At 42.5% G+C, this 18,582-nt stretch overlaps 1 protein-coding gene across 1 annotated transcript in view; it reads left to right on the top strand.

The window, feature by feature from the left end:
- Positions 1-11,991: 11,991 nt before the first annotated feature.
- Positions 11,992-18,582, top strand: part of LOC115584722 (helicase ARIP4-like) — a 74,056-nt gene continuing 67,465 nt past the window's right edge. The window contains exon 1 of the mRNA XM_030422339.1: positions 11,992-12,157. The gene's annotated coding sequence lies outside the window, so the exon portion shown is untranslated. The remainder of the gene's footprint in view (positions 12,158-18,582) is intronic.

Here is an 18,582-nt window from a genome sequence, read left to right as displayed (position 1 = left end):
TTCCAGGGCTCTGGTGTTGTTCATTTTCATTCACTCACATGGCTTACTGGGACACTTAATAGAATGGAGTCATTGTTATCATCACTGGTCACGCATGCTTTTCATGCTTTGACGCATCCAAATATCTGCCATGAAAAGGGTCTGCGCCAGGACGCCGAAATTAAAGGGGCTCAGTGGAATTCGGCCATCATTCATTTTGTCTGTACACATGCATTTTCATGGGAAAAATTAGCCTTTAATATTAACACTGCTGACACTGTATAATGTCAGGTGAACTTTGGATACAGAGTAATAGCCTCTTATGTTACTGTTAGTAGGTGATCTGTTAGTTATCAACAGGGGGCCTAATCCCTAACCTGTAATAAAAACTATATCTGTGGTCATGTGTACCCTAAAATATTATGTTACAAAGTCTAGGTGCTGTATCGTAGGCAGCTGGACTTGATTCAGTTCTGACTAACTGGAGTGGAGTTGCGGGCTTTTAAACTCTGTGTGGGAGTTTCCTTACAGAGTCGTTCATGACGCGGGGGGTTCATGATTGTCTGGGGGCTGTATTTTCACTCGCTCTTCCAGAGCTACATGTTGCCACTTGTTCCTTTAAAGTGAAACTCTCGCCAAAAAGCAACTGAGGCTTTATTTGTGATTGAATATAAGTCAAACCTTCGTGTAAAAGCATGATTACGATGAAAGAGGCACTTTTAAGATATACCGTAGTTTCGTTTTCGGGCAAGCTAATTTTCAATGGAGTGCAGGGGCACTCTGACAATAGCATCAAAATCGCTATTTTTAAAAAACGAAGAAGGCTAGACACAAGTCTCGAGTAGTTCAAAAACCTTCTTTTTTGTAAACTCTGCGTACACAAACAATGTTCTCAATGCTCGTGTTCATGTGTAGAGACCCTGGTGATGGTACGAGCAAAGTTTCATGTTGTGTCGAGCCTTCTTAGTGTTTTAAAAATAGCGATTTTGATGCTAGCGTGCCAGTGCCCATGCACTCCATTGAAAATTAGCTTGCCTGAAAACGAAACAACGGTAAATCTTAAAAGTGCCTCTTCACTTTAATCCTGAAGGAGACACTTTTCATTTCTTACTTGGAAACTCACGACAATATCTTATATAATCGAGCATTTAGAGCAAATCATTTAGTGCTTATCATAGATCCAAGTCAAGACTGACAGAAAGGTGCGACTGAGAGAAAAAAGTTGCACTCAGAAATCCGTCTGCTACGTCAGCATCACAGACAGCACCATGGATGTATCAATACACAGCCCGGTGAGGTGACTGATGTATCAAAGCGACGACCCAGGCCACAGATTCTAACTCGCACAAACCTGAGTGAGATAACAGATCAATGTGTCGGGCTGGCTAGACTAACATATTCAGATGAACAACCCCTCCGCCACTGCACCCTCTCTCTGCTACTCGGGGATGGCAGGTTATAAAAGCTGGATGAACTGTTCATTTTGCAAACAAGGAGGATGTGTCCCACCTCATCCGCCTTCAAATTGCTTACTGCTAAGAAGATATCATCATAACAAAGGTTACGGCTAGTAGTACCCACTTTTATTAGTGTGTTATCATTGGTCTAATGTTGAATGAATACAATAAATTCCCAGGTTTTTCTTTACAGACATTAGGTCATTTTAAGGTGTAGGTCTCACTATTAAACTTATAAGAGCTTTGTGTAAATGTTGCGTTACATGACCTTAACATTAGCTTTGCAACAACAAAAGTTAAACTGCCAACAAAAGGTGGCGAGCTATAAGCAGTCATGGATTTAGTGTTTTGCCGTCACAGTCAGAACATACCTCGTGCCTTTCTTTTCTGAAATGGACAGTATACACGAAAGTGTAATGTTCATCACCATATCAAGATCATTTTTCTTTCATCCCTAAAGTCCTCATGTTTGAAATATTTCACTCGAACACGAGGACGTTAAGGATGAAAGAAAAATCCCCAGAACCACAGTGGGATCCTGCCGAGGAACAAACTGACGCGTTTAATTCCCCGCGGTGAATGTCACCAACAGGACAGGTGGATTCGGCGGTTGGTTACCTGTCACACAACACACGCTGGGTTTTCAAAACGAAGAGCCTTCAAGTCTGGGTTTTGGTTTGGTTGTACCTTAGAGTACCTTGGAGCAAGTCTCTAAAGAGGCTGCTGGTTGTTTTTCTGTCCTCCCTCACCAAGCTAGGGGGGAAAAAAAAGGAGGATCAGAGCTTTTTATTATTCTGAAGGGGGAGAAATACGAATACTGTTGAATGTGATTTCTCTTCTACGTGGCTGCTTCATAAATGCAGAGAGCATAACGCAATTACTCACTGCGATAACAAATAATAACACACCACAGGGGGCAGGAGGAGAGGCTGCTCTCGCTTCCTTTTTTCCTCTCTTTGTTTTAATTCCCTTTCTTCTCCGTCGCTTTTTTCGCCCCGTGGAAGTCGTGACAGAACGAATCGAATGGCTCTTTCAAGTCATCTCAATGTTATCCCGAAACATGAAAGACATCATTTATTTAAAGCTAAAGAATGATCTATTTCAGATTCCCACAGAATATCTAGCCCCGTACCAAAAACGCAGATTTTTTCCCCAGCTCACAAAAGAGTTGCACCACCTTTTTTCATCCTCTCAGTGCAGAGTTAATTACCGTAATGCGTGTGACAGGAAAGGTTTCGGTCCTTGTCAGCATTCTGTTTGGGCAGCGTCCCAGGACCCGCCACAGACTGCATTGCGCTGCTATGCTTTAGAAATCATGAATGTTGAAACACAAGCTTTTCCTATGTTTGTCTTCCAAAGTTGACGGAAGTGAGGACGTTTGTTCCCAATCAGCTCTCTCTACCTTGGACAGCTCCACGGGGGGAAACTGTCCAGCCATCTGAGGAGATTCAAAGTTTAATATAAACACAGTATCCATGCCAGAACCATCATCACTGAAGAGGTCTGCTCGGCAAAGAATCACCCACAGCTCCCAAAGCTTTCCTAAAAGCTGCAATAAAGAATACACTAGTAGTTGTGATTAAAGGAAAGGAAAGAAAACGATGTCCACTGAGCGGCGTCGTATCAGATCTACAGGCTGCAGTTGTGCACAAAAAGGTAGACCAGAGTCTGCCAAGCTGGGTCAGACAATGATACAGACCTAGCCCGTTATAAGCCAACCTGACTGAGGGAGATACTTAGTGGAACAGATGGCCGGCTGGTGAAGCTTGCCAACGAAGGGGAAGCAAAAAGTGAAAAGAGAGAGAGAAGCAGCCGAGCAAAAGAAAACAACAGCACTCTGTACAGAAATGCACCGAGGAGCCGGAGGGAATAGAGCCGAATTACACAGGGGGTACACAGGTAATGGTGTGAGACTGTTATGTGGTGGGTGAAACTCATTTGTTGATGTTAGCAGACCCTAAGCTAATGTTAGCTAGCGTGTTACGCTGTTGGCGCCGTAGGGGAACTGAAGAGAGCATCCCCTTCCCTTAAACAACCATAAAATGTCGACTGTGCAAGAAGATTATCGCGACCCATGTTTACGTTTCTCGTCAGGCAGCGACCTCGAGTGGCCGCAGTTATTATCACGGCAGCAAAGGAGGAAGTCGGGCGGGGTCAGATTGTGGCAAAGTTAGGAGGAGGTCGGGGATGGAAGGTTCGGTCAAACAATCGCAAGAGTTCCAACCAGGAGGCCGGTGTTATACATAAGATCCTTATTATTATCTAACATAATTAACGTAACCCAACCAACGGCACTTACCTAAACCTAACCAAGTAGTATTGTTGTCAAGACCCAACCACACTGCGAAGGTCTTACCTTATAGGCAACCGACCTATTCAGAAGTTTAGGTCTTTAGTTGAGGATCGCCAAAATGATCTTTGACTAAGTCAACAGGCTGTTGGATAAAGCTGAATATTTTTTAAGTTCACGTGCACACATTGACAATACAAAGAGATTAATGAATGCAAATTGCTTCACACACAGTAACCCTTAGCCTAACCTCTAACAGCTGTGGGGTCAGAGTACAGGAGAACAAAGACGCTTTACACACAGTGAAGACACTCAGCAGAAATGGAGGCAGAAATGACAAGTTCTATATGCGTATCGTGTCGCAGGTCAGGCTGAGGCAGAGGAACTCTTTTAGGGGAAAAAAAACAAAAAATGAGTCACTGCAGCTTTATCAGTTTATTGCTTGTATTGGATCTGACATAAGGCCTCTCAACAAGACTCTGTTTTTACATAAAGGAGCATATGGCAGAGCTGATAAGTGAGCAACCCAGCCGACACGTGATTTCCTCTCTGCTGCACCGAGCACACACACACACACACACACACACACACACACACACACACACACACACACACACACACACACACACACACACACACACACTCACACGAATGGGTGAGGAAGAATAAAAACAGAGGGCATAGACCTTGAACCAGTGGATGATACTGATGGCGAGATAATAACCTCAGGTTCATGGCTGCATTAATAAACTTTTCTCACAGCTACATTTTGACTTGTAGCTGTGAAAGCACAGGTGGAACCCATTTAGTTAACGATGACTCTGTTTCCTTTAGTGTCCATGTAAGCAGCGCTCGTTATCTGTATTAATCACACCCGCAATCACACGCCAGTATTAAACAAGTTCACAGAGTGCTGGTTAGTGGCGTGTTTCTACTAATCATGAACATTCGGCAAAAAAAAAAGCTTTTTAACTTTATCTTTTTACACCTCCACTGCCATCTTCGTTTAACGTCACCAAGCGGTGCATTGTGGGTCACTCCTTCGAGAAAAGTTTGCAGAGATGCAGATTTAAAGGAAAGTGTGCATGAAATGTCCAAGAAGTCAAAAGGAGAGCCCTTGAACGCGCAGCAGGAAAGCTGCGAGCCCTCGCCCTCTCAGCGGGAGGAGCAGCTCCTCTGCGCCTCATGAATTGCATTGTGGGACAGTTGGTGCGGATCAGCAGAAGGCTGAATAATCAGGCAGGTTCTGTGCGCACAGTGACGCCCACTAGCATGTCGGTCTGTGTTGTTTCTCAGTGTGAACCCACAGCATCCTTAAAACCTGCCTCAGACAGGAATAGATCAGTGGGAGTATTGCACGGTGAGTGGCTCCATCTAGTGTACACATGAGGTCAGCGCGGGGTGGGATTCAAACTGTCTCCGTGTCCGGTCGACTCTCTGAGATTGTGTTTGATTGCCGTCACCTTCTTGAGTGTTCTCAAGACATGAACGAGTTGTAACTACATCATGTGAATGCAGCATGACGGCCACGTGCTTTTAGATGTTCAGAGGATTGGGCCTAGCTGGAGGGGAGGCCATGAATGCTTGTTTTGGTAATCTATATGTTAACTATATGTGTTAAGGGAATCTTCTCCTCCTCCCAACTCCCTGGTTTTAAAGGGTAAATCCATCAAATTTACACATTAAAGGTGCACCATGTAGTTTTGAAGAAAAACTGAAAGTCTAATCATTGATTTGAATGACTGAATGAACTGATTACACAAACTGACCTCAAAGGACAACACAAGTTCATATTGTTTCACTTTGTCGCTAAAAGGGTGGCAAGGTCCGGTAAATATAGACATCTGCGTTTTGTGGACCTCAAGTTTGAATTTATTTTTCAAAACTACACATTGCCCCTTTATAGTTACACACGCGTCAACATAGAGAACAAGTTGTCAACACATAACATTGTTATAATGTAAAGAAGTTTGTTTGCAGTTGGCACCCACATTACGTCTGACAAATTGTTACAGAGAAACTTTGGGGGGTACCAAATAGCCCAAAATGCTAATCTCTACACAATGTTGCTTTAAAACTGTAATCTGATCAGTTGTCTCCAGTGATGTCACTCAGTGGCAAAGCTGCATTGTGGGTAATGCAGGCACCAGGTTTTGAAAAGCATTCAGTGGTATAGCACTCCTATAACACTAACGGACAATTTAGGAACACATGATCAAAATCGGTACAGCAGAACCAGAGATATCCCCTTTTATATTCTTCCTTTTCAGACCCTAGTGCCTACATTACCCATAATGCAACCAATGAGCGACGTCATTCATTTATCAGAGTAATTTTTTCAGATTAAGGCTTTATACTACTTTTTTGCACGTGTGTAGTAGTACTCCCCAAGACCTGTAAACACACTTTCATGAGGAAAATAAGGGGAGTTATCCTTTGAGAATAAAGAATTATAAGTCCCCACTGACACTGTATGACGGCCCTCGGAAGTTTCTGTGCTGTTATTATAACCTACAAAATGCATTTCCTGTTGAAAATACACTGTGAATGCTGAAATGGCCAAATTGTATATCATATAACCTGCATGTGTCTATTTGAGATATTTACCTTAACAGTTAATGAATTATACTAAATTAAACTAAATTACTTACGAAGCCAATCTAATTAAATTGAGTGTTAAATTAAATTACTCTAAGTTATTCACCGAATTAATTCGAGCGGCATTAAAATAATTTCAATGAACGAATATAAATGTCGGCAATCTGTGTTGATAATTGCCTTTTGAATTGCAAATTTGGTTAGCTGAGAAGTTAATCACAGTCAGTCTACGATAAATAAAGCTGTACGTCACTGGGTTTTGCAGAACAAAGAGTATTTTGGCTGCATTGCACAAAAAAATCAAAGCACTGCTGTCCTGTCCTGCTCCTCGTCTACTTGGTGAGGAAAGATCACCTGAAATTGACTTGAGAGGTGAAGAAAACATGTGAGAGAGAGAGAGAGAGAGGACGAAAGAAAGGGGAATCCAGCCGAGACTCAGAGCTTGTTCCAATTTCCTGAACAGCCAGTGACGTCCATCTTCTCCTGTCGCTCCGCAGACATCGGACATCAGTCACACGCGCACATACACAGATGCACAAACGCCTTTCTTTCATCTGTGCCGATGTTTATTCTATTCTCTGCTCTTCCGTTTCTGGCTACCTTGCTGCACAAACACCTCTGGTTTCAGAGATATATAGAAAACATCGATAGATGAAAAGGAGGGAGTTCAGAGAGAGAAAAGGGGAAAAAAAAAATTAAAAGGAGAGAAGAAGAGGAGCTCGCACGTCACTTGGACGGTCCCAAAATAGCGAGTTGTAGAGGACAGAGCAACTTGCAGAGTCACGGACGTGGAGAAAATGGAGACACATGAATAGAGGAGAGGGGATGGGTGGAGGAGATGGAGACAGCCATAAATAAATGAGGAGACTGAAAGGGAAAGAAGAGTCGTCACTGCTTTGGGTTGTTTATGGAAGTTTCCACTGAGCAGAGCTACCTATAGACTGTGCCTGGCCCTTTCACTGGCAGTGCTGCTGGTCAATTTGGACCCACATCACCGAGACAGAATCCTCCTTCTGTCCCTGGTTCTGTCATAATGATAATCACTATGTTTCTCCTCAGTGTACCACTCACAGAAACTCTTCCAAGCAGTGCATCAGCTTCATTTAACTGGAACATATATCGAGGGAAAAACAGTCAAGGTCAAAGGTAAATCTGTATAAATCAAGAGATGCATGCATTATAATGTCTTGAATATAATCTGTTGCTCACTTAATCGTTCCTACGTACATTATAATGCGCTCGCCCCCTTAAGTTGGTACTCAGAAAGTCTCAGAGTCTACATTGTATGACGCTAAAATATGGCGGCCGAATTAAACACTGGCTGATGACAACATGCATTATGTGAAACATATATTTAATTGCTTTCGTGATCCGTTTCCTTTGCTCTTCCTTGTCACCCAAGTGCAGGAAACAGCTGTCAAAGTGTTGTTTAAAAGCTTTAAACCATAAAATGCAAAACAACTTCTTTTTGCGATCATGCTCTCCCACATTCCAACTCGACGCAGATGAACACAGTCAGAGGAGCAATTCCAGGACTCAGGAAGTGGAACCATCTGAGGAGCACGTGAATGCAGCATTGCTGTGTGGAATCGTGGGGGTCAACCTTTAAACGGCTACAAAAACAAGCTTCTATTATAGGGCGACTTCTTCTGTTTATACCAATGATATTTTTTCCTTTTTATCTACTTCAATGCGCATTTATACGCTGATGGTACAATCTTATAATGTTCTGCTGACTCTGCTGACCTACCTGCAGACAATCTGCACTAACTGATCTTAATCTTGTTCTGAATGCACAGAAAACTAAGTTTATGATGTCGTCCAGAGCCAGAGATGAAGTGTGTTTTCGTCGTTCAAGGAACCAACATTGAGAGTCACAGAATTTAGAGACCTTGATATCTGGATTGATGAAATTTACAGTCAGATATCATATTAATAAATGTCGTCTCCAAATTGCAACAAATTGTTTGGGTTATTTATAGAGAAACTGAGCTAAAATTACAATTGGTTGTAGGAAAAGTTGTGGCAGCTGTCTTCCTCTCTGTAATGGATCGTGGTGATAGGCATGACTCTGCTTTACACCCTTAAGCCCTTGGATGCTGTTTATAATTCTGCACTTAGGTTATTACTGGTGATGCCTATAGCACTCATCGTTGTGCGGTGCATGAGAAAGTGGGGTGGTCCTCTCTGCCTGTGAGACGTGACAGGCTTTTCTTATTAGGAAGTGGCCGCAGTATATATCTGCTTTGCTTCACTGGTCCTCTGGTCCAGGGATCAAACTCAGTCTAATGGCGGGCTGTCATTGCAAGTCCCTCGAGTCTGAACTTCGGAAATGTGCTTATAGTTTCCATGCCCAGGAACTCTTTCAAAATGAATGCTTTAACTGTTAAGGTGAATTCTTCTTGTATCAGCTATGAAGTCTATTTATATTGATATTTGTATTGAAACACTTGTTTGTTTAATTAAAAAGGAGTGAAAACACGACGCGAGAGGTGTTTGTAGACTTACTGTAGAAAAAGCTTTTTTGAGATGGGATTAAAACGTGTTTTTTTTTTATTGTTGGAGTTAAATTATTAAATGGAGTCAATATAGATTCATATTTAATGTGTAATTCACTTCCAGTTCTCATGAAGAATGGTTTCCAATTTCCTATTTTTGAGGGTTACAAGTGGGTTGTTTTCTTCATAATGCTGGAGGGTGGCTACAATTGATGAGAATGCAGGACGGGCATCTATAGGCATTGTTGCTTCTGCCTGAGCCAGTTCACTCACTACTTAATACATAGACTTTGATTATAATGTCTATGCTGTTTATATCTATTATATCATGGGTGATGACTTAATGGAAATCCTACTACTACTAATATTAATATAAAAAGGTTCAGTAGGCTTGTCTCACACTGGGAGTCTTGTGATGTGTTGTTGTGCACTGATAAATCACAAGCACTGGTTGTTGTCACCACATCTGCTCCCATTAACATTCATTCTACCGATACACTCAAATCAATCACACAATGCATTCAAGTTGCAATCCCAAACTGGCCTCCATCTCATTCTTGTCAGCCACTCCCCACAGCCAAAGTTGCATAACCCACCGTTATGCAAAGCACTGTGGACCGCTGCCCAACAGGGGGCACTGTATGAATGAGGGAAGAGGGGGTGTAGAGCAGAGAAAGGTTAGATACATAATGTTACTGTATGTTCACTCATCAGGGCAGAGAGGTGTGCAGATGTCCACCGGCTGACTGGACTCATAACACAGTCTCTTAGGTCTTGACATTCATAGCTGAGGTGGCCTTATAGACAGTGTGTTTTGATTTGAGATGACACTGTTATTGTTTTTCAGTCCCTGACCATCTGAAAACAGACAGACAGTGATGGAATGCACCACTGGTTTGTACCTTTTGGCAACAGCAAGAGCATCAACTGGGTATGATATTTGGTGCATAGGCCTGAAGCCTAAGAGTTAGTCAGAATAAGATTTTAGAGTCTAGAGGGATTTATTCACTTGTTTAAATCTAAAGTGAAGATCAAGCTAAATCCCTCGAGATATCTTTAAATGTATCCCATGAAGCGGGATCAGTCACGACTTCAGCTTCAAGAACCTAATTAAAAGTTTAGTGAACACGGCCTTTCAAAATCATGATATCGTATCACACCATTCTATAGCCCTCCCTTCAGGACTTTGGCTCGTTAAAGTATGAAATTATTTAGCGATGCTCTCGGTTTTTAGTTCAACTTTAATCCAGGAAACTGAAAGTCCCACACACACTTTTGAAAACTTGCCGTGAAAATCTCAGAGACGTTCGTTTTTCCGTGTTTCTTCTAGGGATGTTTTCGTGTGATTCGTCATTTGGAAACAATCACACTGCCCACTGTTTAGTGGAGAACAATCACCACTGAAGATTTTCCCATGGAAAAAAAAAAACCATCTACTTGTTGTCTGATAATTGAAGTGGTTTGGTCCAATTTGGTCATGGGTGAGCTCGGGCCTGAAAGATCTCCACCTACGCTGTCAAACCAAATTTCACTCATTTATTCTGGAAAGGGCAGAGTCAAATTTGCTTTTGCCTCCTGCCTAGAGAGCGAAGGCACACATAGTTCATCTCACTCAGGTCTCACCCTGCTGAACTTTAACAAGTGAAAAAGAGACAACCAAGTACAAAAAAAAAAGAAAGAAAAGGAAAAAAAGAAAATGCAGGTGTAACGGCTATTCTCAATCTAGCTGTAATTCGCGCCAGTGTGCACAAAACCACAAACCCAGAGCACTTGAATGGAGTAAAGCCACCGCTTATCATGGTCACACCTGTGTTTGACGCGTGGATTGTCCCCCATGAATGAGAGTCCATTCAGGTCCGACTGCAGCATCAAGCAGCAGCCACGTGAAGTTATCCAACACCTTGTAGAACAAAAGAAGCGAAAGCAGTGCTTCTCTAACAGGTGCAACAAGACCAACAGGAGAGTCGGTAAATGTCAGTCCAATCAGCAAACATTTAAACAGCTGCGTGAGTGGACCGACCTCACAGAAGCTCACACATCATATCAGTGGTCTCTTCCATTAAGTTAATTTGATAATGTCATTTTTTAAATTAATGTTTTCTTAGTTCAAATCAACGCTCTTCTACTTCGGGGCTGCGTGTGTTTGTAAAGACTGAGTTCTATTGACATCTGTCTTCCGTTACTGTAACCGTTCATACACAAACAGTCCAATCTGACAGACTGATCTTACTTAATATGGCTGTATGACCACTAGTCCAAACCTTTGTTGTAATTCGTTTAATATATATCTGCTGGATTTACTTAATTGTGCTGTGTTCATACTTAACAATGGCAAGTAGAATTAACTTGTTTTTTAGTAAAGGATAAGTTCAAACAAAAATGAAAAGCCAGTCATTATCTACTCAAACCCATGAGATCCCAAACTGAGTCGAAAAGATGTGATTCCACAGCCTTGATGCCTGGTTGAGCATGTGCACCCAATTCAGACAGGGTGCGTGCTAACACTGTTAGCTTACCAGCTACAGAGAAACTTTCTTCTTAAAGGGTGTACATGATATCCTGTGGAATCAATTTGCAATATAACAGGGACTTGGTTTACATGTGCCAAGCTGTAGGGAGTCATTTTTTTTTTCAGCCATTATTTCCCAGTCCCCGCCTACTTCAGTTGTTTAAAAAGTAGGTAATGACTGAAATTCCATTTTGGTTGAACTGCAGAGATTAGTGACATCATGGACTCTCCAGCATAACTCCATCCAAATTTGAATGTTCAACTGTACGTTTTATTTTACTATTGTGTGTGTGTGTGTGTGTGTGTGTGTGTGTGTGTGTGTGTGTGTATAAATATGTACATGTATAGACACAGGAAAGTGGACAATCAGGCCGGGAAAGGAGCTTCTAAAACGTATACCATATATATAAAAAAATTAAAATGGCCTTCATTATAAAAATACATTATGGAAATTACCGGCAAAAATAACAAAACCTGAACAGCCTGTTAGTTATATAATAATAATAATAATAATAATAATAATAATAATAATAATCAGAACTTGCTCTTCTTCTTCTTCTTCTGTTGTTGTTGTGTGTGCAGCCTCTGTATCTCCACTAACCCCCCAACACTTTGGATGCTCGTGCACTTCCGGAACTTTCGTAATGCCTTTTTCGTGCGGAGCGCGTGCAGGGGGACCCACAGGAGCGACCCTCCTCTTTGAGCCAGAAAACTGATGAATGAGTGAAAGCGGCCGAGCCTGCCCCGCACCTCATTACCACTTCCCAAACACAAAAAGCTTCTCACTTGGAGGGACTCGGCGCGGCACAAACCGGGAGGACGGAAGGTGAGAGACACACGCCGGCGTGGACATGTTTCCTGTCTGTTCAACACCCTCTTCTCTTCTCTTCTCTTCTCTTCTCCTCTCTGTCTGCGTTTTACTGGCTGCGGAGCGTCAATTAGGCTCCAGACAAAAGAGGAGCGGGCTGCACTTGTGTTTCCTCCGCTCCCTCCTGCTCTGCATTGCTGTTGCAGCCTCCTTCCGTGTTATGAAACAAGCAAGCACGCTGCTTTTCTCTCTCTTTCTCATTTATTTATTTATTTATTTAATTTTATTATTTATTAAATTATTTTTCCCTCACAACGAGCCCCGCGGAACGAGCCATGACCGCGGCGGGGCTGAGAGCAGCTGCAGGCAGACACAGCTGACACATCTGCGGGGTTAAATGGCCCCGCTGAAAACCAATGAGCGCCCAGTTTGTGTCAGTGTTACCTAACAGTCAGCCAGGCTGCGAGGGCAAACCAAATAGGAAGTGGCTTATGTAAAGAGTTATGTAAATTCAGGCTCTAATGTCAAGTTTAGGTGCCTTACATTTCCATAATCACTTAAATGAGTCATGATCTGGTCTGCAGCAGCTGCTGCTTCCCCTGAAGTTGTGTTCAATTTAGCCAGATTAATGTAGTGAACTTTTTGTGCTCAAGCGAAGCCCCGGGGTGGCATTCGAGGAGTTCAGGGGTTAAAGAGCAGACTGGAGGTTTGCCCACGGCTCAATATAGCACCCTCGCATTTGAGCAGACAACCTGCCGGAACACCCAGCACTCACCCACAGCTAGGCTGATGTAACCACAAAGATTTGAGGTGGGAAACAGGAAGTTAGGTGGTCATCGCCGGTCACAGTTGAACATATGTCAACACTTGGCAGAGATGCGACTGTGCTGATGTAGATGCTCGGGGGAAGAGAGAGGCAGCAGGTGTGTGTGTGTGTGTGTGGGTGATCCCTCTTATTTTGGTTGAAAGTTAGCATGAATGAGAGTGAAATGCTTGACAGCAGATCCCGTAGAAGAGCTGAAGACATGCCTCAGACTTGAAAGACTTGAAAAGGTGCCTCACTGATTCAGCAGTGAAGCACCTTTGAAGCAACAGCGAAGCAAAGGACAGATTGAAAAAAGATCTAAATCACCTAAATTACCAGGCGATGGTAGGGTGCTGCTCAGCTTTGCTACCAATCTGACATGGTGGCTTTTCGCAGTATTGCAGTGAAAAATTCCTCTGTGGCCCAAAGAGACATTGCACTGTTGACAGGACACCAAGAACTGCAAACAAGATCCGTTTTGACTCTTTCTGTTCTGCATTTTTTTTTTTTTTTTATCTATGTAGGTTTTTTTTGTTTGTTTGTAAAACTTCTATTAAGCAAAGAAAAGTGGAAGTTGTGGGCAGGGCCAGCAGGTGAAGAAAATCTGCAACTTGGCTTCGCGTGGAGTTCAGCTTTGGCGAAGTTGCAGCCACAACTAATAGAAAACCAGCAAACTTCGTCCTGTGTGCCTTACGTCCCGCACTGCCCACATCTGGCACCGGCAAGACATTTTTATCCACTTGGATATGCAAATGTGCGATCGTGGCCCAGTGCTGCATTGCAATCAGTATTGGAGGTCGGAATTTCCTGGCTGAAATGTCCTACTTGCCACCTTTGGAGCGTTCCTGGTGCACGACACCAAAAGTAAACAGAAAACTGAAGATAAAAAAAAAGGCGTCAGATCACTGCTCCAAGTACTGCTTACAAGTGGGACTTAAAGTGACGTTCTCCTGACGACCTGTAAACTTCAGTGGAGTCCCTGCAGGCGGTGAAAACACTGAGCCATGCCATTTAATCAAAGTGTACTTCCGCCTATTTCCAACACACTGGCGCTGTAGTGTGTCAGCCGTGGAGCGTTCAGGAAGCGTGGGGGCAAAGCTTGCATTCAGGTCACCAGAGTGAACGGGCATGTTTAGTTCCTCTGAGAACTGAAAACGTGTGATGGTGCCAGTTCAACCAACTGCGAGACGTGTGGGTGTTTGTATCGTATTTTGGGGGAAGTCAGAAGTTGAAAAGCAACAAAAGTTATCACAGAGGGCAGAGGCTAAACAGTGATTAAGTCAAGTCAATCCTCAGACTTACAATGCTGTTAGGCATTAGTGTCGTATTTAAAGCTTTTCCAATGCAGTTAGTCTAACAGCAGGGAGAGCACAGGTGTAAGTAATGACTTAGATTATGCCTTCATTCCATTATGTGTGCCAGTTCCACAGCCTTGTTATGGAGCATAATGGCCCAGTGTTATGTCTTAATGGGATATGTATTGTCAGCGGCACTGTCGATGGGCCATTCTTGATTTTATTAGTTTCGTTAAATCAGACAAAATATCTACTGTAAGAAGAACAAAAGCAGCTGAATTGTACCTGCAAGATTTCAGGTATAACTCCCCAGTTTTATCTAACATGTGATTAGAGTTCCTCTGTGATGTGCTCACTTTCCCTCTATATACTTCAGTGTTTTCCTCCATTTCCCAGAATCTCTTTTTACAACCCCCAGAGAGGGGTGTGAATTGTTTCTATACAGGAGGAGAGAGTGATACTGGGAGCGGAGAGAAAGACAGATGTGCTCTTTAATCGATGCCCAACATGACTTCTGGCTGCAGTGCACTGTGGTCAGTTGAGGTTACTGTGAGTGTTGCCTTTACTGTGGATTTCTGTCTGTTTGAGGAAAAAGGCAGCTGGACAGAAGCATTTGCTTGATCTTGAGTTTTCTGCAACAAAAACATTAAGGGTTGAAGCTTTACGTTTCTTTACCCTGCTGCCAAGGAAACATGATCTGTTGTCTTTCATCAGTTTTTATATAAAATGTAATTACAGTATATGTGATATTAGAATGCACATTGAATGCTACCTGCTAAAAGTCTTTGAGTGTGTTTTCCTTGGATTACTGGCTGTGAATATTGCCGCTTTCACTCTTCAGTCTTTTTCGGGGCCGACTTTTGTGACGCTGATCAGGCATTTTGGTTCCAAGTACCAAAGCTGAACAACCCGTGGCAGGAAGATTATGTTCTGATAGTCTGATTCTCATGCCTTTTTCTGTCTGCCTCGGCTGTCAGTGTTGATTCAGAGACTTTGTTCATCTAATCTGACCTTGGATCAGGTATCCAGCAAACTGGCCCAGCCAGACGTAACCTGAGCTGATGAAACCCTCCTGCTTTCTTTTTTGCCTTTGTCTTTTTTTTTTTTTTTTTACTTTTGCTCATTCTATGAGGCAACCTTCAGAGGAAAAAAATAAGATGTTTAGTGTAGAATGTGTTTACTGTCATCTTTGTAGAGTTTGCTCTAAACCTGCAGTAAGTTGGTGTCAGAGATGTTTTTTTTATGGAGCGAGACCCTGTGTGTTGGTGTGAAGGCTGCAGTGCATGTTTGCCGCCATCTGTCAAGTTTATTTACATCATACTGTCGATACTTTGAACCCAGAGACCAACCATGGTTCGGAGACCATATCTGTGTCTACTTCAAAGATTTAAATTATAGGCTGCCATATTTGATAATGTTTTCATGGTGCAAACTCCCAAATCAAAGACAAAGTTGTCACTTCCGATCATGTTTATGGTCTCTTAACGGTCCCTCATTTTGAACTGTGCTCTATCCAATTTTCTTTTCTTCCCATGAAAGGATCATTTTAGTTCAGAACGATGAAGAAAATTATAAATGTCTGATGCACTTAGCTCGATCTGTAATTTTCTTGATTTTCAGTCGCAGATTTCGAAAGGGATGCTTCTGCGCTCTCCTTCTCAACCCTCCCTTCATCCTTACATCACTCCTCCGGTCTGTTCCTGCTACCGAGCCCAGCGGGTGGCTGAGTACAGGAACACAGTGCTCAAAACAGCAGACGAGTGATGGAAGGGAGGGAGGGCGGGAGGGGAGGTTGAGGGGTAGAGAGCTCGACATTGATGCACATTAATGGAAGATGAACATCAGATGAGATTTCCTGTGTTTGTCTGTGAGAGGGGAGGAACTGCGTGTGAACAGCCTAAAAGCATGGCCAGTAATGGCAATGAATGGACGAAGGTTGCAACTATTAGAAGGTAGAATGTGAATGAGAGAGATATTTCGTTTTCACATCGCAGCAAAGAAAGTTGTCTCCCTAAATATTTCGGGACGCATGTAATGTCTTCTCTTTTTACTGCATGAGGAGGGGGAGAGGAGACATGGAATACTCGCCAAGACACTGAATAAATAGGAATTAAGAGCTATTTAACACTTATTTCAATGAGAAATGAATGCTTACAGCAGCTTTAATATTTAAGTTTTGTTCAGAGAACTCCAGGAACGTAGTTTGGTAGCTTCACATTACACAATGGTTTTTCAGGCTTAATGAAAGTTCGTGTTAGAATTGCATTTAGTTAAAATTGAGAAGAAAGTAAAGAATGACGTAAATGTGTCAATACAATCAACCAATCAAGGTTGGAAAACAAAAAACAAAGAAAAAGCATCCTGAAACACCTGAGCAAAGTTTTAAAGAAGAGATCAGCCCTGCGGTGTAAAATGTAAAGTCCTGTGCAAAGAATGTAAAAGCTTTGCCTTACGGCTGTAGCTTTGTCTTTTATTTAAAAACAGACATTATTAAACAACATTTTGTATATGAGGTTTACAGCAGACCAGCACAGTGAAGACGAGAACAAGACTTTATATATAGAATACAGAAAAAGACCACAAACATGAGCATGTGTGTGTACAACAAAAGCAGATGCGTGTGATTCATATTCAAGATCATAAAACAAGACTAGTGCATTGCCCGTAGGAAGCATGTATTCCTATAGAAAAGTGGGAGGTTAAGTAGCTTTTTCATGGATGGCCAAATGAGGCTGTGTTTGAAGGTGGGACGTCAGGGATATAATTGGCTGTTTTTGACTACTTTTGGATTTAGACCCGAACAGACTTGGACTTGTTTAATCTCATTAATCCACAACAGTCAGTTTAGATGCACAGAACGGAACGGAACCGCCGGCAAAATCCCGGTCCAGCTCGCGCCGCTGCAGGTATAAATCCGCTTGTTTTTTAAGGTATGTCGTGGGCTTGAGCTCTGCAGTGATTGGCTCTGGTGCGCACGTGACTGTGGTGGCTCCGGTGGACAATGCTTGCAGAATTTGTAAAGCATTTATGAAATAATTTATTCACATTATCATTGCAGTCCAAGCAGCTTAGTTGCACACCACTGAACCACGCAGCAGCCATGTTGAAAGTCTCAGGTCAGTCTGATCCTGATCCTCAGAGATATTTGAGGAACACACACACACACATACACATACACACAGACAGACAGAGATTTCTTGCTTTTATAGAGAGATAATCCTTAAGTGTTTGAGATGCACAAAGAGGGAGACAACCACAACTATTTGAGTATTGATACAGAGAGCAAGGAAAGAAGAGGATAAAAAGGATGTCGGACCAGTGTGAAACCTCAAACAGTGGGGGAGGACTGTCTCTTTGACCGACACTCCTTGTCAAACACTAATAACGGATGCTGCGCAGAGCAGACCGACTGACCTCCACTGCTCATATTCACAGAAGACTGACATCTCACAGCAGGGAGTGTAGATTCAAGTAGAGATGTAGTGACAATTTTACCCTCTCTCCTTATGGCCCGAGGGTTTAAACCACTGAATCGGTCAAGGGGCAGGAATGAGTGGAGAAATGTAGGGCAACTAAGACTCCGACCTTCCCTGCTTCTCATGTTTTAGTCATTCTTTAAAACTTTTAAGGAGTGGGCGGACCGCTGTGTGTCTGACCTACTACAGTACTTCCCTAGTTTACTTACTACAACTTTTAAATCTTTAATGGGAGACGAATGTCCCTGGGCAGGGATTTCTAGTTTTCCATCTTACTGATTTTTATCTTTCATCAAGAGAAGTGAGAAATGTTGAGAAAAGATGAATCCCTGTTTTTTTCTGATTGGTCTCAGAATCATAAACTATAAAGGGAAAAGGAAAAGATACAGCATAGGGCCTTTTACATGTTACAGCTTTGACGTGCTGTACATTGTGTATTTTACATGCATATACCTGTCTAATACTGGAGTTGGGAGGATTGGTCTCACAACTGAACTGTTACACTATCTGTTACATTTGGTTTGTTCAAATGAGGTATTGGATAAAACAGTAACACAAGACCAGCTCCATCAACCGCCTCTAAAATGACTGTAAGGGGATGTAGGCCTATGTATTGACATCTGAATATTGTTTGAAGACAGGCTTAAGAAAACCTGTGAATCAACCTTTTAAGGCCTGGTCACACAAGCTAGTATTTTGTGGTGAAATCACCTGATTCCAGTGGTCGTGGCTCAATCAGTGTGTCGAGTTTTCGCTCACAGCAACGTGCCATTAAGCAACAACAAACTACAGCACTGGCCCTGTGAGGGAGTTTTGTTTCAGTCCACACACCCACCAAGTTTAATGCTTATCCTCAACATGAAATAC

The sequence above is a fragment of the Sparus aurata genome, chromosome 7 (genome assembly GCF_900880675.1).
Source record: "Sparus aurata chromosome 7, fSpaAur1.1, whole genome shotgun sequence".
NCBI classification, from domain to species: Eukaryota; Metazoa; Chordata; class Actinopteri; order Spariformes; family Sparidae; genus Sparus; species Sparus aurata.
Note: the sequence above shows the minus strand (reverse complement) of the source record. Positions and strands in the feature narration are given on the sequence as shown.